At 44.6% G+C, this 27,189-nt stretch overlaps 26 non-coding genes across 26 annotated transcripts; all 26 read right to left on the bottom strand.

Moving 5' to 3' along the window:
• Nucleotides 1–2,973: 2,973 nt before the first annotated feature.
• Nucleotides 2,974–3,086, bottom strand: Trnai-uau (transfer RNA isoleucine (anticodon UAU)). The gene is made up of 2 exons: nucleotides 3,049–3,086; nucleotides 2,974–3,012 (listed from the first exon to the last, which is right to left on the bottom strand). It is a non-coding gene; the product is annotated as a tRNA-Ile (tRNA).
• A 325-nt stretch (nucleotides 3,087–3,411) lies between these two features.
• Trnat-ugu (transfer RNA threonine (anticodon UGU)) lies at nucleotides 3,412–3,484 on the bottom strand. The gene has a single exon. It is a non-coding gene; the product is annotated as a tRNA-Thr (tRNA).
• Nucleotides 3,485–4,092: 608 nt separating this feature from the next.
• Nucleotides 4,093–4,165, bottom strand: Trnat-ugu (transfer RNA threonine (anticodon UGU)). The gene has a single exon. It is a non-coding gene; the product is annotated as a tRNA-Thr (tRNA).
• Nucleotides 4,166–4,416: 251 nt separating this feature from the next.
• On the bottom strand, nucleotides 4,417–4,526 carry Trnai-uau (transfer RNA isoleucine (anticodon UAU)). Its single transcript has 2 exons — nucleotides 4,489–4,526; nucleotides 4,417–4,452 (listed from the first exon to the last, which is right to left on the bottom strand). It is a non-coding gene; the product is annotated as a tRNA-Ile (tRNA).
• A 325-nt stretch (nucleotides 4,527–4,851) lies between these two features.
• On the bottom strand, nucleotides 4,852–4,924 carry Trnat-ugu (transfer RNA threonine (anticodon UGU)). The gene has a single exon. It is a non-coding gene; the product is annotated as a tRNA-Thr (tRNA).
• A 612-nt stretch (nucleotides 4,925–5,536) lies between these two features.
• Trnat-ugu (transfer RNA threonine (anticodon UGU)) lies at nucleotides 5,537–5,609 on the bottom strand. The gene has a single exon. It is a non-coding gene; the product is annotated as a tRNA-Thr (tRNA).
• Nucleotides 5,610–5,860: 251 nt separating this feature from the next.
• On the bottom strand, nucleotides 5,861–5,970 carry Trnai-uau (transfer RNA isoleucine (anticodon UAU)). The gene is made up of 2 exons: nucleotides 5,933–5,970; nucleotides 5,861–5,896 (listed from the first exon to the last, which is right to left on the bottom strand). It is a non-coding gene; the product is annotated as a tRNA-Ile (tRNA).
• Nucleotides 5,971–6,295: 325 nt separating this feature from the next.
• On the bottom strand, nucleotides 6,296–6,368 carry Trnat-ugu (transfer RNA threonine (anticodon UGU)). Its single transcript has one exon. It is a non-coding gene; the product is annotated as a tRNA-Thr (tRNA).
• Nucleotides 6,369–6,979: 611 nt separating this feature from the next.
• Nucleotides 6,980–7,052, bottom strand: Trnat-ugu (transfer RNA threonine (anticodon UGU)). The gene has a single exon. It is a non-coding gene; the product is annotated as a tRNA-Thr (tRNA).
• A 251-nt stretch (nucleotides 7,053–7,303) lies between these two features.
• Nucleotides 7,304–7,413, bottom strand: Trnai-uau (transfer RNA isoleucine (anticodon UAU)). Its single transcript has 2 exons — nucleotides 7,376–7,413; nucleotides 7,304–7,339 (listed from the first exon to the last, which is right to left on the bottom strand). It is a non-coding gene; the product is annotated as a tRNA-Ile (tRNA).
• A 325-nt stretch (nucleotides 7,414–7,738) lies between these two features.
• Nucleotides 7,739–7,811, bottom strand: Trnat-ugu (transfer RNA threonine (anticodon UGU)). Its single transcript has one exon. It is a non-coding gene; the product is annotated as a tRNA-Thr (tRNA).
• Nucleotides 7,812–8,419: 608 nt separating this feature from the next.
• Nucleotides 8,420–8,492, bottom strand: Trnat-ugu (transfer RNA threonine (anticodon UGU)). Its single transcript has one exon. It is a non-coding gene; the product is annotated as a tRNA-Thr (tRNA).
• Nucleotides 8,493–8,743: 251 nt separating this feature from the next.
• Trnai-uau (transfer RNA isoleucine (anticodon UAU)) lies at nucleotides 8,744–8,853 on the bottom strand. Its single transcript has 2 exons — nucleotides 8,816–8,853; nucleotides 8,744–8,779 (listed from the first exon to the last, which is right to left on the bottom strand). It is a non-coding gene; the product is annotated as a tRNA-Ile (tRNA).
• Nucleotides 8,854–9,178: 325 nt separating this feature from the next.
• Nucleotides 9,179–9,251, bottom strand: Trnat-ugu (transfer RNA threonine (anticodon UGU)). Its single transcript has one exon. It is a non-coding gene; the product is annotated as a tRNA-Thr (tRNA).
• A 612-nt stretch (nucleotides 9,252–9,863) lies between these two features.
• Nucleotides 9,864–9,936, bottom strand: Trnat-ugu (transfer RNA threonine (anticodon UGU)). The gene has a single exon. It is a non-coding gene; the product is annotated as a tRNA-Thr (tRNA).
• A 251-nt stretch (nucleotides 9,937–10,187) lies between these two features.
• On the bottom strand, nucleotides 10,188–10,297 carry Trnai-uau (transfer RNA isoleucine (anticodon UAU)). The gene is made up of 2 exons: nucleotides 10,260–10,297; nucleotides 10,188–10,223 (listed from the first exon to the last, which is right to left on the bottom strand). It is a non-coding gene; the product is annotated as a tRNA-Ile (tRNA).
• Nucleotides 10,298–10,622: 325 nt separating this feature from the next.
• On the bottom strand, nucleotides 10,623–10,695 carry Trnat-ugu (transfer RNA threonine (anticodon UGU)). Its single transcript has one exon. It is a non-coding gene; the product is annotated as a tRNA-Thr (tRNA).
• Nucleotides 10,696–11,303: 608 nt separating this feature from the next.
• Nucleotides 11,304–11,376, bottom strand: Trnat-ugu (transfer RNA threonine (anticodon UGU)). The gene has a single exon. It is a non-coding gene; the product is annotated as a tRNA-Thr (tRNA).
• A 251-nt stretch (nucleotides 11,377–11,627) lies between these two features.
• Trnai-uau (transfer RNA isoleucine (anticodon UAU)) lies at nucleotides 11,628–11,737 on the bottom strand. The gene is made up of 2 exons: nucleotides 11,700–11,737; nucleotides 11,628–11,663 (listed from the first exon to the last, which is right to left on the bottom strand). It is a non-coding gene; the product is annotated as a tRNA-Ile (tRNA).
• Nucleotides 11,738–12,062: 325 nt separating this feature from the next.
• Nucleotides 12,063–12,135, bottom strand: Trnat-ugu (transfer RNA threonine (anticodon UGU)). The gene has a single exon. It is a non-coding gene; the product is annotated as a tRNA-Thr (tRNA).
• A 612-nt stretch (nucleotides 12,136–12,747) lies between these two features.
• Trnat-ugu (transfer RNA threonine (anticodon UGU)) lies at nucleotides 12,748–12,820 on the bottom strand. Its single transcript has one exon. It is a non-coding gene; the product is annotated as a tRNA-Thr (tRNA).
• Nucleotides 12,821–13,071: 251 nt separating this feature from the next.
• Nucleotides 13,072–13,181, bottom strand: Trnai-uau (transfer RNA isoleucine (anticodon UAU)). Its single transcript has 2 exons — nucleotides 13,144–13,181; nucleotides 13,072–13,107 (listed from the first exon to the last, which is right to left on the bottom strand). It is a non-coding gene; the product is annotated as a tRNA-Ile (tRNA).
• Nucleotides 13,182–13,506: 325 nt separating this feature from the next.
• Nucleotides 13,507–13,579, bottom strand: Trnat-ugu (transfer RNA threonine (anticodon UGU)). Its single transcript has one exon. It is a non-coding gene; the product is annotated as a tRNA-Thr (tRNA).
• Nucleotides 13,580–14,191: 612 nt separating this feature from the next.
• Nucleotides 14,192–14,264, bottom strand: Trnat-ugu (transfer RNA threonine (anticodon UGU)). The gene has a single exon. It is a non-coding gene; the product is annotated as a tRNA-Thr (tRNA).
• Nucleotides 14,265–14,515: 251 nt separating this feature from the next.
• Trnai-uau (transfer RNA isoleucine (anticodon UAU)) lies at nucleotides 14,516–14,625 on the bottom strand. Its single transcript has 2 exons — nucleotides 14,588–14,625; nucleotides 14,516–14,551 (listed from the first exon to the last, which is right to left on the bottom strand). It is a non-coding gene; the product is annotated as a tRNA-Ile (tRNA).
• A 325-nt stretch (nucleotides 14,626–14,950) lies between these two features.
• Nucleotides 14,951–15,023, bottom strand: Trnat-ugu (transfer RNA threonine (anticodon UGU)). Its single transcript has one exon. It is a non-coding gene; the product is annotated as a tRNA-Thr (tRNA).
• Nucleotides 15,024–27,189: the final 12,166 nt, after the last annotated feature.

The following is a 27,189-nucleotide window of genomic DNA, read 5'->3' as shown; positions in this document are numbered from 1 at the left end:
GCTTTTGTAAGCTCACTCTGAGAAATAGGTACGTCACATGATTGTTTTTCTTCTTCAGAAAGTTTTTTCCCAATATTATCAATGAGACTTTGTTGTTTTACGAAATCACATTGCTCAGCAGTAAATAAGGATGAATAAAATTGCTGAGCAGTATCTAAAATATCCTCTGTATTCCTGGCTATAGTACCATCTTCCTTGTACAGTGATTTTATTGAATTAGCCTGTTGTTTACTTTTTTCAAGGTTCAAAAAGTAAGTGGTGTTTCTATCTGACTCCAGCGTGCACTGAGCTTTTGACCTGAGAATAGCACCCTTGCATTTATTATTCTCATACACCTCTAGTTCACTTTCCAATAATTGTAAATCGGTAGATTTATAGCCAGGAATGGAGGATATTTTATAATATTCAATTCTAAGCTTATTTTGAATTTTATAATAATCAGCTTTTGCTTCCCTGTTTTTCTTAGATGCATAAAATCTGGAAAATGTTTTAAATTTGTATTTTAAGTTATCCCACCATATCAACGGATCTGTTTTAAGTAAAGGGCATTGTTTTGCCTCCTCTATTAATGCAATAATTCGTAAGTAGAATGTGAAATCTTCCAGAAGCTGATTATTAAAAATCCATACCCCAGGACCTCTTTCTACTGAAGAAAAGTCCAATCTGAGGGCTACTATACTGTGATCGCTCACAGAGGAATATCTAATGTAACTATTTACAGCACTTGTAATGAGATCTCTTGAAACAATTATCAGATCAATTCTAGATTGTTTCATACTTCCTAACGCAGACTGTATTCTGGTAAATTCTTTTTTGTCATAGTTTTTATATCTCCATATATCAACTAGGCTGTTGTCAGAGAGAAAATCGTTTAAAACATTGCTACTTTGAATATTAAACGATATATTGTTGATGCCTTTATCAAGTAAAGGATTTAATATCTCATTAAAATCCCCAGCACAAATTATGTGTTCTTTCTCAATCCATGTTGTCAAATTCTTGAAAAAATCTATTCTCTCTTTACTCTCATTTGGGGCATACACGTTTAATAAAGCAACTGATCTATCTTCAATAGCTAGGGAAGCCTTTATTAATCTTCATTCTTCATCTTTTCTAAGCAGCTTAACATTTTGCTCAAAACCATCTGAGACTAATATAGCTACACCTCTTCTATCATTTTCTGCATTAGAATAGAAAATAGTTCCTGGCCACAAATGTTTATATTTTTCTATATATTCATCCGACCAAAAAGTTTCCTGCAAAAAAGCAATATTGACTTGAGAATTCCTAATTAGTGCAAATACATTTTGCATTTTGGCTATATCCCGGAGTCCATTTACATTCCATGACCATATTGTGACCATTGCAGAAAAGAGAAATAGATGCTTACTAGACAACATTATGGAGTTTCCATAACATTTTCCAACACACCTGATAATTCTCTTCTGTCATTGACCTTTTCTGCTTTCTTTTTCTTTTGTTGGTCTTTTTTACTTTCTCTCAATTTATTTTTCAAGTCATTGTTTTGTAATACCGTCTCTGATAATTTAGGCTGCAGTTTGTGCCTTCTTGCACGTTTACGCGAAGCAATAGTCCACTTTGCAGATGATACACCGGTTGGTTTTTGATTGAATGTCTTTATCCTCTTCTCTTGTGTCCAGGCTTTCTTGAAGCAAAGCGTTCTTGTCTGTGGTGTCCTTGTCCTCCTTCTTGCAATCAGAAATATCCTCAGCAAATGGAATTACTTGCGTATTATCTTCCTTCGCCGTTTTTTCAGTTCCTTGTAATTTTGTCTCTTCTTTTTGATTTCTCTTGGTTTCTTCTGTTCCATCTGCATGATTCTCCTTTGAAATATGTTCCAGAGGAACCTCATCCCAGGATTTTGTTTGGGCTAACTCCCTCTCCAAATCCGAATCAGAATCGCTAAACCTTTCCTCATCCTCTATATCGGAGAAACAGTTGCAGATTTCAATTGAACGAAAACAGATATGACAACTACGTTCCTGATTTTCTTCTGCTTTGCAATTTCTGGCAATGTGTCCACTTCCACTGCATTTATAACATTTGGTGTTAGGACAATCCTTCACCACGTGACCTCCAGAATTGCACTTGAAGCATAACCGTTCTTGGTTATTGTGTATAACTCTAAAATACCTGTATCCATCCAGGGTGTTAAACCCCATTGAATACGGTAATGAGTTACATTCAGGTGGAAATACCACCCTCACATATCTTGTACCATCAAAAATGTGTGTGCCTTCAAGAGTTCTGTGCTTGATGTCACTTTTCATAGTTATTCCTCTCTTACTGAGAAGTTTTTCTATTTCTTCATCATCGATGTACGGTGGGAGATGAAGAAATGACACCACAACACTGTCACTCTGAAGCAGTCTGAATGAGATCTTCTGATCTTCTATAACTAAGTCATTTGTTTCAGCAAGAATCCTTGCCTCGGTGCTGTCAGGGACTGTTACATCAAAGCAATCTGTGCCTTTCAACACACATGCCCACACATCAGATACATACTCCAACAAAACATTGCAAAGCGTGCTTGCGGTTACAACTCTGTTGTCTCCTACATGAACTTCAATTGTGCAATCCTTCTGATACTTTCTTTTTGAATAGGAGTCCGCCATTTTGTCTCCAGTCAGCAAGATGTCAAGAATACAGCGACCGTATATAGCACGCACCTACGTGCTTGCTAACGAGGTAGGTTCACATACAATTACATTGTAAATGTTATCCCACCATTGGGCACCAAATTCAAGTTCAGACGTCCCTTTAAATGACGATCTCCGAGAAAACTTGTCACTCTCTCGTAAATCCGTCCATACAACTCCAATTCAAGGGAGGTAACCCCAAATGCCATTTACAAGATGTATTTTCATCTATCACATACTTACTTCCATGACGCTGGTGGGTGTAATGGGAGTGAGAGTGTTTGGGAAAATGTCAGAAAAATAAAGAAAAGGAAGCATGCCCGGGTGAGGCTCGAACTCACAACCTCCGCATTCCTCATCCCATGCTGATCATGGGGAAGGTACTGACTATAAGAACGGCGCGCTAACCGATTGTGCCACCGGGGCAGCTGATAAACAGCTGAACATTTTCACTGCAAACTACTCAGCTACTCTTCAAGCAGTCAAATACATTCGGATAGGGAAAATTGCCACATGTTGCATATTGAACTGAACAAACATTAAGTAGGTCAATCGCGACTCGGGTATTTCATCTTATTCTCTTCTTTACCTCTCCAAAGTTCCAGAATTTGCTTTCAAGCTGATAATTCTTTCATGTTGATGCAACTGAAACGTTTGCTTGGCGGCCGATTTGCATGTGAGGGGACGTTCACCGTCTGGGTAGCACAATGGCATCCTGACACCTCAGTGATAGAAATCTGTAGAAAAAATGAGCCTCCAGTGAGAATCGAGCTCACGACGCCTGGTTTACAAGACCAGTGTTCTATCCACTGAGCTATGAAGGCAGTAGGCCATCAACCGCAACGTATCAATTCCTATTTTCGCTCTTATCTCTTAGACTAAGATCTCTTGCAGTAGAAAACACAAATAGATTGCAACAGCACATTCAAACAATACCGTTTTTATGGGTGTCTTCTGTCAAATATTGAGTGCGAAAGATACATTTTCTTCACTTAAAATATATGAATTGTACAACTTCAGCTGAGTCGAGTAGAGGCACTTAATTATAAAGGCTTGGGTATGGACTTCAGACCCTCAAAGGCACTTGCGCGTGGGTAAGAAAGGCCACGTTAAACTCACACATGCATTTGTCCCTAATGCCACTGTGGTGAACTCACAGCTGTTTCCAGTCATGTGACGAATAGTTGGCCTCAAAATGCACAAAGGTTTCTTCCGAATGAGGACCAAATTATTGCATGTTTTGAAAGAAACCTATTTGATAGTCCCAAATGATCATCGATGTCCCGACCCTTGGTTTAGGAGACCGGCACCCTTAGAACTGAGTTACCTTAGTTGCTTGCACAAGACTTCACCATGGTGCCTGATGAAGAGGGTTTATCAGCTCAACTGCAAAAAAGACCCCAAAATCTTAAAACAGCGAGAAAAGACATCTAGCCCCCAGTGAGGATCGAACTCACGACCCCTGGTTTACAAGACCAGTGCTCTAACCACTGAGCTATGGAGGCATCTGATAAGTGGGGGCAATTTGCCATGCTTTTAACAGCTGTTGGTCCCGGGGTGGTCGATTGCAGTAACGATCTGTCTGTGTAAACACCATTGGCGTGGGATATTCTAAACTTCACATATTTCAAAATGTGTCAGTTGCCATTTAAAAGATGTATTTTCATCTGTCACACACTTACTTCCATGACGCTGGTGGGTGTAATGGGAGTGAGATTGTTTGGGAAAATGTCAGAAAAATAAAGAAAAGGAAGCATGCCCCGGGTGAGGCTCGAACTCACAACCTCCGCATTCCTCATCCCATGCTGATCATGGGGAAGGTACTGACTATAAGTACGGCGCGCTAACCGATTGTGCCACCGGGGCAGCTGATAAACAGCTGAACATTTTCACTGCAAACTACTCAGCTACTCTTCAAGCAGTCAAATACATTCGGATAGGGAAAATTGCCACATGTTGCATATTGAACTGAACAAACATTAAGTAGGTCAATCGCGACTCGGGTATTTCATCTTATTCTCTTCTTTACCTCTCCATAGTTCCAGAATTTGCTTTCAAGCTGATAATTCTTTCATGTTGATGCAACTGAAACGTTTGCTTGGTGGCCGATTTGCATGTGAGGGGACGTTCACCGTCTGGGTAGCACAATGGCATCCTGACACCTCGGTGATAGAAATCAGTAGAAAAAATGAGCCTCCAGTGAGAATCGAGCTCACGACGCCTGGTTTACAAGACCAGTGTTCTATCCACTGAGCTATGAAGGCAGTAGGCCATCAACCGCAACGCATCAATTCCTATTTTCGCTCTTATCTCTTAGGCTAAGATCTCTTGCAGTAGAAAACACAAAGAGATTGCAACAGCACATTCAAACAATACCGTTCGTTTTTATGGGTGTCTTCTGACAAATATTGAGTGCAAAAGATACATTTTGTTCACTTAAAATATATGAATTGTACAACTTCAGTTGAGTCGAGTAGAGGCATTTAATTATAAAGGCTTGGGTATGGACTTCAGACCCTCAAAGGCACTTGCGCGTGGGTAACAAAGGCCACGTTAAACTCACACATGCATTTGTCCCTAATGCCACTGTGGTGAACTCACAGCTGTTTCCAGTCATGTGACGAATAGTTGGCCTCAAAGTGCACAAAGGTTTCTTCCGAATGAGGACCAAATTATTGCATGTTTTGAAAGAAACCTATTTGATAGTCCCAAATGATCATCGATGTCCCGACCCTTGGTTTAGGAGACCGGCACCCTTAGAACTGAGTTACCTTAGTTGCTTGCACAAGACTTCACCATGGTGCCTGATGAAGAGGGTTTATCAGCTCAACTGCAAAAAAGACCCCAAAATCTTAAAACAGCGAGAAAAGACATCTAGCCCCCAGTGAGGATCGAACTCACGACCCCTGGTTTACAAGACCAGTGCTCTAACCACTGAGCTATGGAGGCATCTGATAAGTGGGCGCAATTTGCCATGCTTTTAACAGCTGTTGGTCCCGGGGTGGTCGATTGCAGTTACGATCTGTCTGTGTGAACACCATTGGCGTGGGATATTCTAAACTTCACATATTTCAAAATGTGTCAGTTGCCATTTAAAAGATGTATTTTCATCTGTCACATACTTACTTCCATGACGCTGGTGGGTGTAATGGGAGTGAGAGTGTTTGGGAAAATGTCAGAAAAATAAAGAAAAGGAAGCATGCCCCGGGTGAGGCTCGAACTCACAACCTCCGCATTCCTCATCCCATGCTGATCATGGGGAAGGTACTGACTATAAGTACGGCGCGCTAACCGATTGTGCCACCGGGGCAGCTGATAAACAGCTGAACATTTTCACTGCAAACTACTCAGCTACTCTTCAAGCAGTCAAATACATTCGGATAGGGAAAATTGCCACATGTTGCATATTGAACTGAACAAACATTAAGTAGGTCAATCGCAACTGGGGTATTTCATCTTATTCTCTTCTTTACCTCTCCAAAGTTCCAGAATTTGCTTTCAAGCTGATAATTCTTTCGTGTTGATGCAACTGAAACGTTTGCTTGGCGGCCGATTTGCATGTGAGGGGACGTTCACCGTCTGGGTAGCACAATGGCATCCTGACACCTCAGTGATAGAAATCTGTAGAAAAAATGAGCCTCCAGTGAGAATCGAGCTCACGACGCCTGGTTTACAAGACCAGTGTTCTATCCACTGAGCTATGAAGGCAGTAGGCCATCAACCGCAACGTATCAATTCCTATTTTCGCTCTTATCTCTTAGACTAAGATCTCTTGCAGTAGAAAACACAAATAGATTGCAACAGCACATTCAAACAATACCGTTTTTATGGGTGTCTTCTGTCAAATATTGAGTGCGAAAGATACATTTTCTTCACTTAAAATATATGAATTGTACAACTTCAGCTGAGTCGAGTAGAGGCACTTAATTATAAAGGCTTGGGTATGGACTTCAGACCCTCAAAGGCACTTGCGCGTGGGTAAGAAAGGCCACGTTAAACTCACACATGCATTTGTCCCTAATGCCACTGTGGTGAACTCACAGCTGTTTCCAGTCATGTGACGAATAGTTGGCCTCAAAATGCACAAAGGTTTCTTCCGAATGAGGACCAAATTATTGCATGTTTTGAAAGAAACCTATTTGATAGTCCCAAATGATCATCGATGTCCCGACCCTTGGTTTAGGAGACCGGCACCCTTAGAACTGAGTTACCTTAGTTGCTTGCACAAGACTTCACCATGGTGCCTGATGAAGAGGGTTTATTAGCTCAACTGCAAAAAAAAAAACCCCAAAATCTTAAAACAGCGACAAAATACAGCTAGCCCCCAGTGAGGATCGAACTCACGACCCCTGGTTTACAAGACCAGTGCTCTAACCACTGAGCTATGGAGGCATCTGATAAGTGGGGGCAATTTGCCATGCTTTTAACAGCTGTTGGTCCCGGGGTGGTCGATTGCAGTAACGATCTGTCTGTGTAAACACCATTGGCGTGGGATATTCTAAACTTCACATATTTCAAAATGTGTCAGTTGCCATTTACAAGATGTATTTTCATCTGTCACACACTTACTTCCATGACGCTGGTGGGTGTAATGGGAGTGAGAGTGTTTGGGAAAATGTCAGAAAAGTAAAGAAAAGGAAGCATGCCCCGGGTGAGGCTCGAACTCACAACCTCCGCATTCCTCATCCCATGCTGATCATGGGGAAGGTACTGACTATAAGTACGGCGCGCTAACCGATTGTGCCACCGGGGCAGCTGATAAACAGCTGAACATTTTCACTGCAAACTACTCAGCTACTCTTCAAGCAGTCAAATACATTCGGATAGGGAAAATTGCCACATGTTGCATATTGAACTGAACAAACATTAAGTAGGTCAATCGCGACTCGGGTATTCCATCTTATTCTCTTCTTTACCTCTCCAAAGTTCCAGAATTTGCTTTCAAGCTGATAATTCTTTCATGTTGATGCAACTGAAACGTTTGCTTGGCGGCCGATTTGCATGTGAGGGGACGTTCACCGTCTGGGCAGCACAATGGCATCCTGACACCTCGGTGATAGAAATCTGTAGACAAAATGAGCCTCCAGTGAGAATCGAGCTCACGACGCCTGGTTTACAAGACCAGTGTTCTATCCACTGAGCTATGAAGGCAGTAGGCCATCAACCGCAACGTATCAATTCCTATTTTCGCTCTTATCTCTTAGACTAAGATCTCTTGCAGTAGAAAACACAAATAGATTGCAACAGCACATTCAAACAATACCGTTTTTATGGGTGTCTTCTGACAAATATTGAGTGCGAAAGATACATTTTGTTCACTTAAAATATATGAATTGTACAACTTCAGCTGAGTCGAGTAGAGGCACTTAATTATAAAGGCTTGGGTATGGACTTCAGACCCTCAAAGGCACTTGCGCGTGGGTAAGAAAGGCCACGTTAAACTCACACATGCATTTGTCCCTAATGCCACTGTGGTGAACTCACAGCTGTTTCCAGTCATGTGACGAATAGTTGGCCTCAAAATGCACAAAGGTTTCTTCCGAATGAGGACCAAATTATTGCATGTTTTGAAAGAAACCTATTTGATAGTCCCAAATGATCATCGATGTCCCGACCCTTGGTTTAGGAGACCGGCACCCTTAGAACTGAGTTACCTTAGTTGCTTGCACAAGACTTCACCATGGTGCCTGATGAAGAGGGTTTATCAGCTCAACTGCAAAAAAGACCCCAAAATCTTAAAACAGCGAGAAAAGACATCTAGCCCCCAGTGAGGATCGAACTCACGACCCCTGGTTTACAAGACCAGTGCTCTAACCACTGAGCTATGGAGGCATCTGATAAGTGGGGGCAATTTGCCATGCTTTTAACAGCTGTTGGTCCCGGGGTGGTCGATTGCAGTAACGATCTGTCTGTGTAAACACCATTGGCGTGGGATATTCTAAACTTCACATATTTCAAAATGTGTCAGTTGCCATTTAAAAGATGTATTTTCATCTGTCACACACTTACTTCCATGACGCTGGTGGGTGTAATGGGAGTGAGATTGTTTGGGAAAATGTCAGAAAAATAAAGAAAAGGAAGCATGCCCCGGGTGAGGCTCGAACTCACAACCTCCGCATTCCTCATCCCATGCTGATCATGGGGAAGGTACTGACTATAAGTACGGCGCGCTAACCGATTGTGCCACCGGGGCAGCTGATAAACAGCTGAACATTTTCACTGCAAACTACTCAGCTACTCTTCAAGCAGTCAAATACATTCGGATAGGGAAAATTGCCACATGTTGCATATTGAACTGAACAAACATTAAGTAGGTCAATCGCGACTCGGGTATTTCATCTTATTCTCTTCTTTACCTCTCCATAGTTCCAGAATTTGCTTTCAAGCTGATAATTCTTTCATGTTGATGCAACTGAAACGTTTGCTTGGTGGCCGATTTGCATGTGAGGGGACGTTCACCGTCTGGGTAGCACAATGGCATCCTGACACCTCGGTGATAGAAATCAGTAGAAAAAATGAGCCTCCAGTGAGAATCGAGCTCACGACGCCTGGTTTACAAGACCAGTGTTCTATCCACTGAGCTATGAAGGCAGTAGGCCATCAACCGCAACGCATCAATTCCTATTTTCGCTCTTATCTCTTAGGCTAAGATCTCTTGCAGTAGAAAACACAAAGAGATTGCAACAGCACATTCAAACAATACCGTTCGTTTTTATGGGTGTCTTCTGACAAATATTGAGTGCAAAAGATACATTTTGTTCACTTAAAATATATGAATTGTACAACTTCAGTTGAGTCGAGTAGAGGCATTTAATTATAAAGGCTTGGGTATGGACTTCAGACCCTCAAAGGCACTTGCGCGTGGGTAACAAAGGCCACGTTAAACTCACACATGCATTTGTCCCTAATGCCACTGTGGTGAACTCACAGCTGTTTCCAGTCATGTGACGAATAGTTGGCCTCAAAGTGCACAAAGGTTTCTTCCGAATGAGGACCAAATTATTGCATGTTTTGAAAGAAACCTATTTGATAGTCCCAAATGATCATCGATGTCCCGACCCTTGGTTTAGGAGACCGGCACCCTTAGAACTGAGTTACCTTAGTTGCTTGCACAAGACTTCACCATGGTGCCTGATGAAGAGGGTTTATCAGCTCAACTGCAAAAAAGACCCCAAAATCTTAAAACAGCGAGAAAAGACATCTAGCCCCCAGTGAGGATCGAACTCACGACCCCTGGTTTACAAGACCAGTGCTCTAACCACTGAGCTATGGAGGCATCTGATAAGTGGGCGCAATTTGCCATGCTTTTAACAGCTGTTGGTCCCGGGGTGGTCGATTGCAGTTACGATCTGTCTGTGTGAACACCATTGGCGTGGGATATTCTAAACTTCACATATTTCAAAATGTGTCAGTTGCCATTTAAAAGATGTATTTTCATCTGTCACATACTTACTTCCATGACGCTGGTGGGTGTAATGGGAGTGAGAGTGTTTGGGAAAATGTCAGAAAAATAAAGAAAAGGAAGCATGCCCCGGGTGAGGCTCGAACTCACAACCTCCGCATTCCTCATCCCATGCTGATCATGGGGAAGGTACTGACTATAAGTACGGCGCGCTAACCGATTGTGCCACCGGGGCAGCTGATAAACAGCTGAACATTTTCACTGCAAACTACTCAGCTACTCTTCAAGCAGTCAAATACATTCGGATAGGGAAAATTGCCACATGTTGCATATTGAACTGAACAAACATTAAGTAGGTCAATCGCAACTGGGGTATTTCATCTTATTCTCTTCTTTACCTCTCCAAAGTTCCAGAATTTGCTTTCAAGCTGATAATTCTTTCATGTTGATGCAACTGAAACGTTTGCTTGGCGGCCGATTTGCATGTGAGGGGACGTTCACCGTCTGGGTAGCACAATGGCATCCTGACACCTCAGTGATAGAAATCTGTAGAAAAAATGAGCCTCCAGTGAGAATCGAGCTCACGACGCCTGGTTTACAAGACCAGTGTTCTATCCACTGAGCTATGAAGGCAGTAGGCCATCAACCGCAACGTATCAATTCCTATTTTCGCTCTTATCTCTTAGACTAAGATCTCTTGCAGTAGAAAACACAAATAGATTGCAACAGCACATTCAAACAATACCGTTTTTATGGGTGTCTTCTGTCAAATATTGAGTGCGAAAGATACATTTTCTTCACTTAAAATATATGAATTGTACAACTTCAGCTGAGTCGAGTAGAGGCACTTAATTATAAAGGCTTGGGTATGGACTTCAGACCCTCAAAGGCACTTGCGCGTGGGTAAGAAAGGCCACGTTAAACTCACACATGCATTTGTCCCTAATGCCACTGTGGTGAACTCACAGCTGTTTCCAGTCATGTGACGAATAGTTGGCCTCAAAATGCACAAAGGTTTCTTCCGAATGAGGACCAAATTATTGCATGTTTTGAAAGAAACCTATTTGATAGTCCCAAATGATCATCGATGTCCCGACCCTTGGTTTAGGAGACCGGCACCCTTAGAACTGAGTTACCTTAGTTGCTTGCACAAGACTTCACCATGGTGCCTGATGAAGAGGGTTTATCAGCTCAACTGCAAAAAAGACCCCAAAATCTTAAAACAGCGAGAAAAGACATCTAGCCCCCAGTGAGGATCGAACTCACGACCCCTGGTTTACAAGACCAGTGCTCTAACCACTGAGCTATGGAGGCATCTGATAAGTGGGGGCAATTTGCCATGCTTTTAACAGCTGTTGGTCCCGGGGTGGTCGATTGCAGTTACGATCTGTCTGTGTAAACACCATTGGCGTGGGATATTCTAAACTTCACATATTTCAAAATGTGTCAGTTGCCATTTAAAAGATGTATTTTCATCTGTCACATACTTACTTCCATGACGCTGGTGGGTGTAATGGGAGTGAGAGTGTTTGGGAAAATGTCAGAAAAATAAAGAAAAGGAAGCATGCCCCGGGTGAGGCTCGAACTCACAACCTCCGCATTCCTCATCCCATGCTGATCATGGGGAAGGTACTGACTATAAGTACGGCGCGCTAACCGATTGTGCCACCGGGGCAGCTGATAAACAGCTGAACATTTTCACTGCAAACTACTCAGCTACTCTTCAAGCAGTCAAATACATTCGGATAGGGAAAATTGCCACATGTTGCATATTGAACTGAACAAACATTAAGTAGGTCAATCGCGACTCGGGTATTTCATCTTATTCTCTTCTTTACCTCTCCATAGTTCCAGAATTTGCTTTCAAGCTGATAATTCTTTCATGTTGATGCAACTGAAACGTTTGCTTGGTGGCCGATTTGCATGTGAGGGGACGTTCACCGTCTGGGTAGCACAATGGCATCCTGACACCTCGGTGATAGAAATCAGTAGAAAAAATGAGCCTCCAGTGAGAATCGAGCTCACGACGCCTGGTTTACAAGACCAGTGTTCTATCCACTGAGCTATGAAGGCAGTAGGCCATCAACCGCAACGCATCAATTCCTATTTTCGCTCTTATCTCTTAGGCTAAGATCTCTTGCAGTAGAAAACACAAAGAGATTGCAACAGCACATTCAAACAATACCGTTCGTTTTTATGGGTGTCTTCTGACAAATATTGAGTGCAAAAGATACATTTTGTTCACTTAAAATATATGAATTGTACAACTTCAGTTGAGTCGAGTAGAGGCATTTAATTATAAAGGCTTGGGTATGGACTTCAGACCCTCAAAGGCACTTGCGCGTGGGTAACAAAGGCCACGTTAAACTCACACATGCATTTGTCCCTAATGCCACTGTGGTGAACTCACAGCTGTTTCCAGTCATGTGACGAATAGTTGGCCTCAAAGTGCACAAAGGTTTCTTCCGAATGAGGACCAAATTATTGCATGTTTTGAAAGAAACCTATTTGATAGTCCCAAATGATCATCGATGTCCCGACCCTTGGTTTAGGAGACCGGCACCCTTAGAACTGAGTTACCTTAGTTGCTTGCACAAGACTTCACCATGGTGCCTGATGAAGAGGGTTTATCAGCTCAACTGCAAAAAAGACCCCAAAATCTTAAAACAGCGAGAAAAGACATCTAGCCCCCAGTGAGGATCGAACTCACGACCCCTGGTTTACAAGACCAGTGCTCTAACCACTGAGCTATGGAGGCATCTGATAAGTGGGCGCAATTTGCCATGCTTTTAACAGCTGTTGGTCCCGGGGTGGTCGATTGCAGTTACGATCTGTCTGTGTAAACACCATTGGCGTGGGATATTCTAAACTTCACATATTTCAAAATGTGTCAGTTGCCATTTAAAAGATGTATTTTCATCTGTCACATACTTACTTCCATGACGCTGGTGGGTGTAATGGGAGTGAGAGTGTTTGGGAAAATGTCAGAAAAATAAAGAAAAGGAAGCATGCCCCGGGTGAGGCTCGAACTCACAACCTCCGCATTCCTCATCCCATGCTGATCATGGGGAAGGTACTGACTATAAGTACGGCGCGCTAACCGATTGTGCCACCGGGGCAGCTGATAAACAGCTGAACATTTTCACTGCAAACTACTCAGCTACTCTTCAAGCAGTCAAATACATTCGGATATGGAAAATTGCCACATGTTGCATATTGAACTGAACAAACATTAAGTAGGTCAATCGCAACTGGGGTATTTCATCTTATTCTCTTCTTTACCTCTCCAAAGTTCCAGAATTTGCTTTCAAGCTGATAATTCTTTCATGTTGATGCAACTGAAACGTTTGTTTGGCGGCCGATTTGCATGTGAGGGGACGTTCACCGTCTGGGTAGCACAATGGCATCCTGACACCTCGGTGATAGAAATCAGTAGAAAAAATGAGCCTCCAGTGAGAATCGAGCTCACGACGCCTGGTTTACAAGACCAGTGTTCTATCCACTGAGCTATGAAGGCAGTAGGCCATTAACCGCAACGCATCAATTCCTGTTTTCGCTCTTATCTCTTAGACTAAGATCTCTTGCAGTAGAAAACACAAATAGATTGCAACAGCACATTCAAACAATACCGTTCGTTTTTATGGGTGTCTTCTGACAAATATTGAGTGCAAAAGATACATTTTGTTCACTTAAAATATATGAATTGTACAACTTCAGTTGAGTCGAGTAGAGGCATTTAATTATAAAGGCTTGGGTATGGACTTCAGACCCTCAAAGGCACTTGCGCGTGGGTAAGAAAGGCCACGTTAAACTCACACATGCATTTGTCCCTAATGCCACTGTGGTGAACTCACAGCTGTTTCCAGTCATGTGACGAATAGTTGGCCTCAAAATGCACAAAGGTTTCTTCCGAATGAGGACCAAATTATTGCATGTTTTGAAAGAAACCTATTTGATAGTCCCAAATGATCATCGATGTCCCGACCCTTGGTTTAGGAGACCGGCACCCTTAGAACTGAGTTACCTTAGTTGCTTGCACAAGACTTCACCATGGTGCCTGATGAAGAGGGTTTATCAGCTCAACTGCAAAAAAGACCCCAAAATCTTAAAACAGCGAGAAAAGACATCTAGCCCCCAGTGAGGATCGAACTCACGACCCCTGGTTTACAAGACCAGTGCTCTAACCACTGAGCTATGGAGGCATCTGATAAGTGGGGGCAATTTGCCATGCTTTTAACAGCTGTTGGTCCCGGGGTGGTCGATTGCAGTTACGATCTGTCTGTGTAAACACCATTGGCGTGGGATATTCTAAACTTCACATATTTCAAAATGTGTCAGTTGCCATTTAAAAGATGTATTTTCATCTGTCACATACTTACTTCCATGACGCTGGTGGGTGTAATGGGAGTGAGAGTGTTTGGGAAAATGTCAGAAAAATAAAGAAAAGGAAGCATGCCCCGGGTGAGGCTCGAACTCACAACCTCCGCATTCCTCATCCCATGCTGATCATGGGGAAGGTACTGACTATAAGTACGGCGCGCTAACCGATTGTGCCACCGGGGCAGCTGATAAACAGCTGAACATTTTCACTGCAAACTACTCAGCTACTCTTCAAGCAGTCAAATACATTCGGATATGGAAAATTGCCACATGTTGCATATTGAACTGAACAAACATTAAGTAGGTCAATCGCAACTGGGGTATTTCATCTTATTCTCTTCTTTACCTCTCCAAAGTTCCAGAATTTGCTTTCAAGCTGATAATTCTTTCATGTTGATGCAACTGAAACGTTTGTTTGGCGGCCGATTTGCATGTGAGGGGACGTTCACCGTCTGGGTAGCACAATGGCATCCTGACACCTCGGTGATAGAAATCTGTAGAAAAAATGAGCCTCCAGTGAGAATCGAGCTCACGACAACTGGTTTACAAGACCAGTGTTCTATCCACTGAGCTATGAAGGCAGTAGGCCATCAACCGCAACGTATCAATTCCTATTTTCGCTCAGTAGTATAGGGAATGGGGGTTCTGGCTCACTTTCAAGAAATGTCTCTACAAAGCCTTATTTACTAAATAAGGCTTTGGTTGGGTCATTAGATCTTGCTACTATTACCCCTACTACAAAAAAGTTGGCGGTAATTACTGTGCCTTGGTAGGAGGTAACACTGTGCCGTACGGTACGATCAATAATTCTTCTCTTACAAATCCCCTACCCGGCCCATCCCTCAAGTAGTATAAGTTGGGTTCGTCGGCTTTCATATCCACTTTATCTATGTTGTAAGTTTTGACTGACCATATAGGATCGGTGGCTCGCTTACGGCTATCGCCCTCGTGTTCCCCCGGCTGGTATAGATACCTCACTAGGGCCCTATCTGGTATTTGTTTCTCCTTCCCACGCAATGGAGCGGCCGACTCTGCAACTATTGATTTTAGTTTGATAGCGTCTGCCGGTTTCTTACCGGTGAGACGGGTGACTTCATGGTTGATTGCCGACACCACCTTGGGTAACCTCGTGACCCATTCAGTCGATCGTTTTCCAGGGGTGGCCATCTCCCTAGCATACTGATAGCCGAACAAGCGCTCAGCCAAAGTCCTATTAAATCTCTCAACTATGGCTTGGCTGCGATGGGCTCCGGCCGTGCCACGCCTGATCTTTGTATCGTGTTTGGCTAGCAGTTGTGACACGGCACCCATGAACTCCCGTCCGGGGTCAACTTGCAGCTCTGTTGGCCACGTCAGCGGGCTGCGTTTGTATATGCGTTCAAATCCTCTGGCTACCTGAGCCGAATCTTTCGTGGTCAAGGGTTCGGCTTCCTTGTAACGACTGGCTACATCCACTACGGTTAAGGCATACTTGTACCTCTTGTCGTGGGGTAGGAACAGTAGGTCTGCCTGGTGAATGCTATTAGGTATGTTAATACCGAACCTCCTTCTAGGCACGTAGCGTGGTGCCGGCAAATAGATCTGCCACAGGGCTTGTTTTTCAAGCCACGCTTTGGCTTCCTCCGGGGGTACTCGCGCTAGTTTAGCTAGCTTATCTACTGCGCTAGCTCCTTTCCAGTACCCACGCGGGCTGTAGTAAATAGCCTCAAATTTTTTCATGTCCATACGCGTATGTGTTTATACCATCAATAGCTATCCAACGTTTCGTGTCCATAGGCGACAGGGACGTCTTGTTTATAGTCAGTCCGTATATCTTATGCCCATCACTTCTAAGTGTGTTCATTTTATGTCTAAAGGTACGGGTCTTGAACAGGGCTTCCTTGAATCTGGCGTGTTTGATGTGTTGTTTCACCACATACTTCTTAACCCCCTTAGCCTTCCGGATCTCACTATTGTCGGCTTTCAGTATGGAGTACATCTTAGGTCTCAAACCTATGTACTCGGCTATGGGCGTGCCAGCACACTCGTCCTTCATCTTACCTAGGACCTTTTTATTTACCGTACTGTGTAGGGTATGGGTCTTAGGGTAGTCGCTGGTGTCGTATAAATCGAGGTGTTTCTTCATGTCCTCGTACACGTCCTCGGTTCGAATCTCCATCAGCAGGGAATCCGTGTCAGTGTACAGCACTTCACACCTGTCGCCGTACTGTTTCTTGAGCTCGTTGTAGTAAAAGTCGTACATCAGGTGTTTGGATAAATCGAGGATGCTAATCCCCACGTAAACAGGCCGGTTGAATTTTATGTGGCTTTTCTTCATGTGTAGGGCAACCAGGTTGTCTGTGAATATCTTACTACGGTTGAATGCCGGATTGGCTATCAATTTCCTGAGCTTGTCTTCCTCACTAGATCTAACCAGCTTCACGGTCACGCGTTTCCTCAGGTTCTCCATAGTCTTACCAAACACCGAGTTGTTCATGAGCTTGTAGAGATTTTTCTCAAAATCACTGGTGGCTTTTTTTCGTAGGTCTGTGTTCATTCTGATGTAGGGCTCCATCCATGGGCTCTGGTCGAACATGAGCACCCTGTGTATTTTGGTCAGCCTCATACCCAACGACAGGTACAGCTGTAGGTTGCGATAGTGAACGATGTACTTGGTCTTATTCATTAAGTTAGGCACGAGTTTTTCAACGTCTGTCACACGACCACCTGACAAGTTATGTTGGTACTCAGACATCCAGTCTGTGTTAACCCTCATACGTTCGGGTGCAAGGGGATAGCTGTTGTGCGATGTGTGTAATTCCTTGGGATACTCTAAGTCAACTTCGAGGATATACCCTTTGTTCGAATCTGGTGCAACCCCCATAACATCAACGTGGGGTACCCATTCGAATCCCCCTGTAGGTAGATACTGGCTCATGGCCCAGCCGTACAGGTTGTTTGCGTCGAGGTAGAGAATGTGATTGGTTGGCTTGTTAGGATCGTAACCTTTCACGTATTGATTATTTGCTTTCGCGTATCGTTTGGATGCCATGGAAATCCCACCTCGCAAGCCTTTCTCAATGAATAGGTGCATGTCGTAATCTGTGAGCAATTCCAAATTAACTCCGGTCTTTTTAAGCAAGGCGTCCCACGACAGACCTGGGCTGGTGTAATACCATGCGGGGTCGAGTTTATACTGCTTTAAACAGGTCCGCCGAAACGTTTCAAACACGTCGGCTAACAGCAGTACATCTGTCCTCAAGTACAGGTCGTGATAATCACCCAGGTTCTTACAACCCAGTTTATTCCATACGTTAGTCGCGTGCGAGTAATCATCTCGTGAGACGGACGCCTCATTCAGCTTGCTATAAAAGCAGTCAATAGGGGGTAGTCTGGTCTCGGTGAACATGGCCCAACTATCTATGTACTCATAGGGGTACACACCCTTCCTCATAAGCAGGGGTCTAGTCTCGGCGTCTGTGTATCGATCGGTGATAGGGAAGGTATTGTTGGCCTTGACCAGACTGTCGAGTGACGACAGGAGGAACTGAAACGAGTCAATGAACCTAAGTCCGTTTAAGCTGAAGGAGATGTATCTCTCCATGTTGTTGGGGATGCACGTTATATTACCATCGATTTTCGCGATGGCCTGCATGATCAAGTGTGAGTCGTACCCTCTCAAGTTGTGAAAGACAACGGGGATGTTTATTGTCTTAGGGTTGATTTTAAGCTTGAGGTTGCACGCGTTGTGAGCGGCGCCTCTATACTTACCAGTTATGTGGCAGTGATCTCTCACCGAATCACCGTTAAGTGGTGATTCACACACGTGACAGTTAGTGCTACTAGCGTGAGCTAGCCTGTCGGCTCGGGTCATACGCATGGGAGCGATTCTATACAATGCATTCCTAATAATTTTTTCTTCCTCCTGTAAACACGTTAGAAACCTTTCAGCCGCGTCAGGGCCCCTATACACTACCGGAGCTTTCGTTTCCCCGTCACAACGGACGACAATGTATCCAAACGAACAGGCTTTATGCTCTTGTGTCTTGTGGGTGAAGCTACCCCCACTAGGGGGTGTGGGGGAATCCCCACCCACAATTAAGGCTTCGAAGTCGGCGTATATAATATAAGGTACAGACATTTGGTTCTTGTGGTTACTGAATTTTAGGATATTTTCACCTTCCTTAGGCATGTCGACTCGTATGGCCGTCTGCCCCACACCTTGACAATCATCCCGGTGGGATTCTAATAAATCAGCTCGACTGAAACCGTGTAGGCATCGTTCACAGAAGTGGGTCTTTTCTCTGTGTGCCGATTGGTCGTGCAACAACCGGCTGAGATGTTTTATCCATGTGTAGTGATACTTTTCACCTCGCTGGATCATGAATATATTGATAACTTGACGATCCTTCACCGGGCTGACCCTGTGTACTATTGTTGTGTTGCCTTCGTGCCCAAAGACATTTATAGCCAGATTGTTCTGTTTTTCTACTTTAGTGATCTGGGATATTGGGGTGGGTTCATCTATACCATCCCAATTAAGCCCATCATCTTGGGGATAGCTAGAGAGCCTATCTGAATTCTTGCCAGCTGGAAATAAGGCTGACCTGATAGCTAACCTAAGGCAATCGTTTCCTCTATTCTTAACGTTTACTATGGCATGTTTGTTCCTATAGTAGGGAGGCAAGGCTAGGTATGACCCGCCTCTGAACGGCACGTAGTTAGCTATGTCTAGATAGACATTATCGATTTTATCTACAACCCACCCGGACCCCAAGTGTGTGTAGCGTTCTAGGTATTCTCGTATCTGCTGAAAACTTGTATCGATTGATGCGTCAATGGTCTCTGCATGTGTGACGACCTCTTGTTGACCTCGGAAGTAAGGCTGAACATACTCAGTGGTACTCCCAACCTGCTTATCGAGCGACATTTTCACTGTGATCTGAAACTTGATACTTCCTAGGTTATTTAGTTCCTGGTTGACCTTATCAGCTATCAGAGGCTTGATATCTGTAATGTCTATGTTTCTATCAACGTGCATGCGCCAACCTCTCAAATAGTTACCTACAGCGCGCTCAGTGCGCACGAACTGTAGGTCAATAGCTCTATTCTGTCGTAATAATTCTACAAGCTGTGGTTTTCTCATACGGGAATACCCGCCTAAACCCAAATCGTGTGCCTCGGCTTTCAGTTGTTTTACAGTGGGAGGTTTTGCTACGGGGGCATGTGATAACAATGCGGTTAACCCGGCTCTCCCCGGGTTTGAATAACCCGTGTGCCCAAGCTGTTTCGCTTGAGCTTTTAATTGTTTTACCGTAGGAGGGGCTTCTAAACCTAGTAATCTCAACAATGCTGACTTCCGCATTCTAGAATACCCGATAACACCTCTCTGTTTTGCGACCCTCTTGAGCTCGCTTACAGTAGACATCGTGTTTACACCTAAGAGAACTAATGTCTAATTGGTTCACAGTAACCTTATTAAAAAATATTTCAATCCAGAAGAGGCCAAACTCGGGCAGTCGGGTCCAATTCTAGTAATTCTGTCAAATCGTCCCACGTACCTGGTAAAATATATAGTGTGGCTGTTTCAATCCAGCACTCGCCTTGGTTATAGTATTCACTTAGACTTGAAAAACGTTCTATATGGTATTGAGTCGCGATATCCCGCTCCCATTCGAAGGGGTGAGTATACTTAAAACCCTCTTTAATCCATACCACGTCCAATATTATCTTAAATCTGAAGCTTCCCCATAAAGCCAGTTCATATTTGAATATGTTTTTAATCACACTTTCCGCAGACATAGCTATACGTAGGTGTGTATAATCTCTAATTGGTTCACAGTAAGGGGAGGTAACTCTTAAGTGGCTATCTTGAGCAGTCGCCTACGTTCTTTTATGTAGCCTTTTTTATTCTCGTATATGAGTTGATGTCTGACTACGTTCGCTCCGTGAGCTTTACATAAACAGTAGTGCCCTTTAACCCCGATACCACACACAGAACACGTGTAGTTAGGACTTCCCATATGGAAACAACAGAACCCCTGATTCCTGCATTTCCTACCACAGGCCTCGGTCTTCCCCATAAGTATATATTCGCATCGGTATGGAGCGGGTCTCATGTTTACTTATATAGGTATTTTAGTTTAATTGCTTTGCAACCAACGCAGTAGCTGCTATACCCAACACTATGAAGCCCAGTTCACGATTCATTTGTCCCTTGGATGGTGTGTAGTACTGAGCGAGTGTGGGTTTATTGAGCGGTTCCAATTGTTTACCAGTTAGTAGATAGTATTCTTTCATTGCTTCATCGACATCGTAGAATGTTTTAATGGCATGGTTTTCACGCTTGAGTTGTTCGTTAATAAAATCGATCCTCTGGAGGCGTTTTTTAACGTACTCGTCCTGTGCTCTTTGTAATTTCTCAGTAGCGAGATCGTGTCGCTTCCTTTCTTCCTGTATTTCAGCCGCGTGATCATCTCGTAGTTTCGAGAAGAGGAAATTACTCCCGGAAAATGCCAGGGCATTCACTAACGCCCCACCGACCATCACAGCTATCGTGGCCATCCCTATATTTATTTCATTATATTATCAGGTATTATTCCTTGTTTTACTAGGATGTCTTTCGTGGCCATCGCCATACCAAGGTTCATTATGAGCATACCCATATCCTGCAGGTTGAAATCTAGCTTGATAGTTGGTTGTTTAAGCACCATTTTAGTCAACCGAGCGTACCCTACGGCTAGACTAGCGACCACTGTGGCGTGGTATGCGTCGTTGACGAACGTTTTCCCCTCAGACATTATGTATATGATATAAAATATTAAAATTATAACATGATATGCGGGTCAATAGTGGGGCCTGCCGGCGGCGTGGGGGGTACCACCTCACGTCCCTCACGTGTATATAACCACGAGATAGCCAAGGCAGCAGTTACACCTACAGCCAACAACAGTCGGGTTGGGTTGGTCACTTTATGTTGGTTACACCACCGTTTTTTACCGGCAGCTACTCTCTTAGGATTCTTCTGTCTGGTTACTGTTGAAGTGGTCTCCACCGTCACCTCGGGACTCACTGGTTCCGTCACCTCGGGACTCACTGTTTGGGGTGTGGGGGGTACCACCACTGGGGTCTCCTCCTGTGCAGCATCCATCTATACTATTATTATTATTCTTTCTCTCAAATTGGCAATGTTTTGCCGTGATAATCGCCGCCGTCACTGGAGCCAACAACATACCATATTTGTGGTACAGCCCGCAGCTGATAGAGCTCACGGCGTGTTCGATAAAAGGGTCTTTATCTAGGTCCTCCCACAGGTAAAGTCGGCGCTCTGGTGGAATGGGAAGGAAGTGTGATACAATACCGGTGTATATCTGGGTCATAGCCGATCCTATTGTCTTTGTCATTTCTGCTCCGAGCCGGGACTCGTATCTAGCGTACAGCTTATCGATTTCTTCGGCTGACATTTTGTGAATTTTATCCGGAGTGTAGTCTCCAAAGTAATGTTTGGCTTTGCCACCAACAGCCAACGCCACCAGTTTCTCTCGCTTGGGGGAATCCCCCACACCCCCACTGGGGGTACCCCCCAACTGTTCGAGCAATTCCTCACACTCCATCTTATAATATAACAAGTAAGATTTAGTTTTAACTATATAATACCCGATGCAGACAAAACACAGAGAAATGAAAGTTAAGTTGCACACGACAAATACTTCAAATATCATAGCTATGCTTAGCATTTGCTTAGCTTTGCTTAGCTTTGCTTAGCTTTTGCTTAGCTTTGCTTAGCAAACTATATATGCTACTGGTTGGTCGGTTTTTAGAACGAGCTTAGCGTGTTTAGTTTCAGCGAGCTGTTTCTTCACCCGTTCCCGTTCTAATTTACTCATCACATCGTTCTCTCTCAAACACTCCTCGAACGAATCCCTGTCCTTGCAGTGAAATAAGGCCACCCATCGCGTCTGCTCCCTGAGGTCTTTCAACACCGAGTTGAACTTCTGCGTTAGCACCCAGACGCTGTGATTTGCATGCCTGCCGGAGAAGGCCAGGTACGATAGCATGTCTCTCTTTTTTGTTATCTCGCGATTAGCGCTGCAGTCGTCCAGTATGAACAGCGTCGGTTCCCCTTTAAATTTCTCGTGAAGAGCTTTCAACCAGTCCTGCAGGCGTGTTCCAGGGTCGATTTTGTGTACGTCAGGGTCCGTCATTACCCAAGGTCGCGCGTATGTTTTATTCATGCCCAGAGTAGGGCACATGATAACGATGTTATCGAACACATCCTTGTAGTAACCCTCCAACATATCCAACACGAAAACGGTCTTCCCACAGCCAGTCTGCCCGCATATGATAGCGCAGTGTGGGTCAGTGGGTAACCCCAGGGGGGTGTGGGGGTCTCCCCCATCAGTAGATGGCTTGCACGAATCTCCCATTGTCTATATTAAGTTGCGCGTCCATAATAACGTACAGATATAATTTCAACTTACCAGCGGTTTGAGCCTTCTTAGTAATCTGGATGGTTATCCCTTCGCTGCCGTTATCTATACGGCGCCCGCTACCGTGCAGTTTATCATCATCCGTGGATCGCATGTCCAACCATAGGGCGTACTTGGTGGTCAGGTATTCACCGATCTGCACGGAGCTTAGGTCCAGGTCCTTTGTTATGTAATCCCCCACTGGTAGCTTTTTTATCTCATCCCACTGCTGATGTGGTCTCATACCATGACTGAACAGCTGGTTGGGCACGCCCTCGATGGTAACTTCCACCTTTTCAATCTCGGGGTTGAAAAACTTCTCGCTGTCCCTCTGGAATGGCTCGTAATCCTCCACTGGGACGACCAGGATACCTTTCATCGATCTCGCCGGCACGTTCAGGTTGATATTCCACACAGTGTCGCTCTTATCTCGCACGACTGATCTATGTCTCAGTACGCGATCGTATAGTATAGCCATCTTCCCAGAGTACTGACTTCGAACCTGCCTGGCCAGCTCCGGGCTAGTGACCATGTCGAACTCCAGAGAGATGTTGTCTATGGCATAACTGGCCTCATCACCGTTCGGCGTACGCACTACTTTGCTATAGTCGTTAAACGTGAGCTCGTATTCGAGCCTATCACCCAGCGCGGCCTGGTAAAACGGCGCGTGTCCCGTGAGCAACTCGAAGTCGAGCGGCACGCAGAATCGATTCCCGTATGCTAGAGCGATGGCCTTTTCACCGGCCGATAGCTTGTCTTGTTGGTCTTGCGTGAAGACATACCCTATGCGCGCCCGGGTTGATTTGCTGATACCCTGGTACACATCATTGACTCGTTCTCCATCGCTTTTCCAGAGATCCTTGTAGCAGTGAAACACGTCGCTGTCGTCGATGCTCAGCACCTCGTTACCGCTGATCTTGACGGTCGTTTTCTTGATGATAGCTCGACCCACGTTCCGCACTAGCTCGCGTTTGTCGTTGTCGGAGGTCAACGTGATATTGAACGCCAGTCGAACAGTGCCTGGTACAATGAGGTCATTCTCACCAAGGTTTGGAAATCTAACCAGCAGAGTTTGGTTCTGGTCTATCTTGCTGGGATTGTTGGTGATGGTCACCGACTGTCGCACGGCTCTGGCACCTAATGGCTCTCTCAATTTTCTGAAAGGATCTAATTTTCTACCGTACATTGTTATATAAAAGAAATATATTTTTAATACTAATGGATGAAGACATACCTATGGATGAGATGCCGGGCGCTAGTGCCCAGGCATATGATGAGCAGGAGACCTCATTTACTAGTTCACCATTGAACCAAGAACTCTTGGAAACAACGGTAAATGATTATTTCGAAAGTTTAAGAAGAGATAAAAACTACGTTGAACCACAGGGTCGATACCATAAGGATTTTTTTATTGATACAAAGGGTGTTCTACGCCTTAAGTCTGACCCAGGGGTTGACCTCTTTAACAAGAGCAATAAAAAACCACTGGCCTTGTCAACTCTAGCCAGCCGCCATGGTGTCGAATTTATCCGTAAAAATCTAAACATGAATGATTACGGTGGTGCAATACCTAAGGCCGTTAAAGAAGATCTGCAAGCTACCAGATCCCACCTCACCACTAGAGATGAAATGACACCACAGCGTGCTACAGAAGCCTCGGACAGCATAGAAAAACTGTTGAGCACCTACTGGGACAAACCGTTACCGGGGTTTGACTTTCCGGTAAGGGAACTGCGTGGCTTAGACGAAGCCGTGAAACGCGTGCGTGGAGAACTCGTGAACAACATGGGGAAACTGAACGAAATCGACGAGCACATCGCTAGGGAAAAAACCAAACTCAACGAAACTGAAAACGATGATATGAAACGCCGTATCAATGAACGACTACGCGATTTAGAAGACGAGAGACGTACACGATTGGAATCCGCTTCCTCGAATCGTGAACAGCTTCGATCCCAGATCAGTCGTATTCGGGAAACAATCGATAGAATACTGAACGAGGATACAACTTTAGCCAACAGGATTAGGATATTGTTCCGGGAGCAAGGGATCACCATCGCCAGCATTCTGACTGCATTGGGTTTCATTATATCAACCCTCGTGGTGTCACTGACGGGGGGAACCCCTGTGGGGCCTGCCGGCGGAGGGGGAACTCCCAGCGGTGGTGGGGGTGTTAAAGACTGGATAAAAAAACTCGGGGAAGGCCTAGCTAAACTGGCTGGTAAAGCCGCCGAAGCCCTTCCCGGCATCCTGGGTAGCATCGTCTCGTGGTTGTTGAGCGCTCTGTCTAAAACTGCCATGTGGCTCAGTCAAAACCTGTGGGCAGCCATCGTCGCCGTGGCGGGTCTGGTGTACGTAGCGGCTAAGAAATCTTTAACCAAATAAGTCCCAAAGTTACCCCACCAACCACCAGGGCCGTTTTACTATCAATATGCTGCTGATAGGGGGGTACCCCCACATGTATATTAGGGTGTGTGGGGGGCACATGAACTTTAGACTCCGGGGGCGACGCAACTATACCCTTTTCACGTGGTGGGATGTGTGGGATATAGGTGGTGTTAATATCGGGGTTGATACCCAACTTTTGATTCTTCGTGGCTATGACTATTTCGTTGTTATAACCCACCACTTTTTTTACTCTCAGTTGCATATCACTCGGAGCCATGTACAACCCCACGCCGAACACGTAGTCGACTTTCGACCTGGCGTATTCTAACACGTTTTGGTAGCGTTCGATAGCCCGCGGGAGATCAACTGGAGAATTGATAGCATCCTCAACGTTGGAAACGAATTGTGTCTGAGCGTCGTAAGCAGTTCCCTTACCGATGATGTTGGAACACGTCATCGACTGCGCACCCAACAGCGCCCACACGTACGTTCGAATCGAGTCGTTCAACCTGACTACCCCTGCACGAGTGAATCCTTTCGACGTGTCCAGCATGAACATTTTCCACCCGTCTGTGGTTGACTGCTCCACTTTCTGGATTGTGAAACCAACACCACCTTTTTTAAAGTCCATACGATCATCCCTCCATTCATTACTCGACAAAGCAAAGTCCTGCCTAAGTATACCTAGTGTCAGTAAATCATCACTGGCATCTTTCACTGGTTTTGGTCCAGATTTGTTAGGTTTAGGAACAAGATCAGCTAATGCATGGGAAAAACGTTCCGTACTAAACATTTTTCGTTGCATAAATTTTATTAGTATATGTTTGTCAAATGCCTTTGGTGAGAGCCCATGAGCGTAAGGAATACCCAACCCGTGGTTCAGCCCCGGCAAACGCCAATCCGTCTTCGGGTTTATTTCGAATTCGTTGCAAATACGTTCGTAGGCCCGTCTATCGTACGGGTTGTTTGTTGCGTCCCACGCTTTGTCCTGTGGGAGGGGGGCGCTGATCTCTTTAAGGATACGTCTGACCTGGTAGTACACGTGGAACTTGAACACAGACTGACTCAGCGGCCCACGCCGAGTGTCGGTCAATGTCACACCACACCCCGTTGTAGCGCACCACACGGCAAAGTTGAATTGGTTCTGCCAGAACTGCATAGGGTTGTTGAACCAAGCGTGGACTGCCTCAATGTTAGTCACCGAAAGCTTATACTTATCAGGCATATCTATAAACTTGGCATTGAAATACAACCCAGGAGCAACCACGATCTTCATGGTGGAGAAATCTACGTCCAGTTTAGGGTACAACACACCAGGGGAATACATTTTAAAACTATTATATAATAAATATATATGTAATATGTACATAACACTTCCAGGAATAACGAGCGGTGAGGCCGTTCAGCTGACGCACGCGATCGATAACACGTCAGGTCAACTCGAAGTCGCACTCTGCGATATCACCTACCTACCGCAATGGACTAACATTAATATCAGCAACAATAAGCTGTTCGTCAGTGGAACTCGCAGTCAGATAACTGACGGCTACTACAGCGTGTGCTCTCTAAACGACGAGGTCTTCAAACCCCTCGGAGCCGAACTCAAGATGAACGACTCGAACGGCACAGTGGTGTTAATCAACAATGGAATAAACCCTTTGAGGCTCGGCCGACCATTAGCGAGGATACTCGGTATGTCTCCTGACGAGATAAAACCAACAACAACCGTCACAGGCACGAAGTTACCCGACCTAGTACCGTACCGAGAGCTGTACATTCATCTCAGTCAGGTGAGCACAACGTATAACATTCAAGGAGGTCACCCTTCCACTATATTGAGAGCAGTGCCGGTGAAAACTGAGAAATTCAACGACGGTAGAACCGAGTCATTTTCACCACGGCAGTATAAGAG

The sequence above is a fragment of the Haliotis asinina genome, chromosome 14 (assembly GCF_037392515.1).
Source record: "Haliotis asinina isolate JCU_RB_2024 chromosome 14, JCU_Hal_asi_v2, whole genome shotgun sequence".
NCBI lineage: Eukaryota > Metazoa > Mollusca > Gastropoda > Lepetellida > Haliotidae > Haliotis > Haliotis asinina.
Note: the sequence above shows the minus strand (reverse complement) of the source record. Positions and strands in the feature narration are given on the sequence as shown.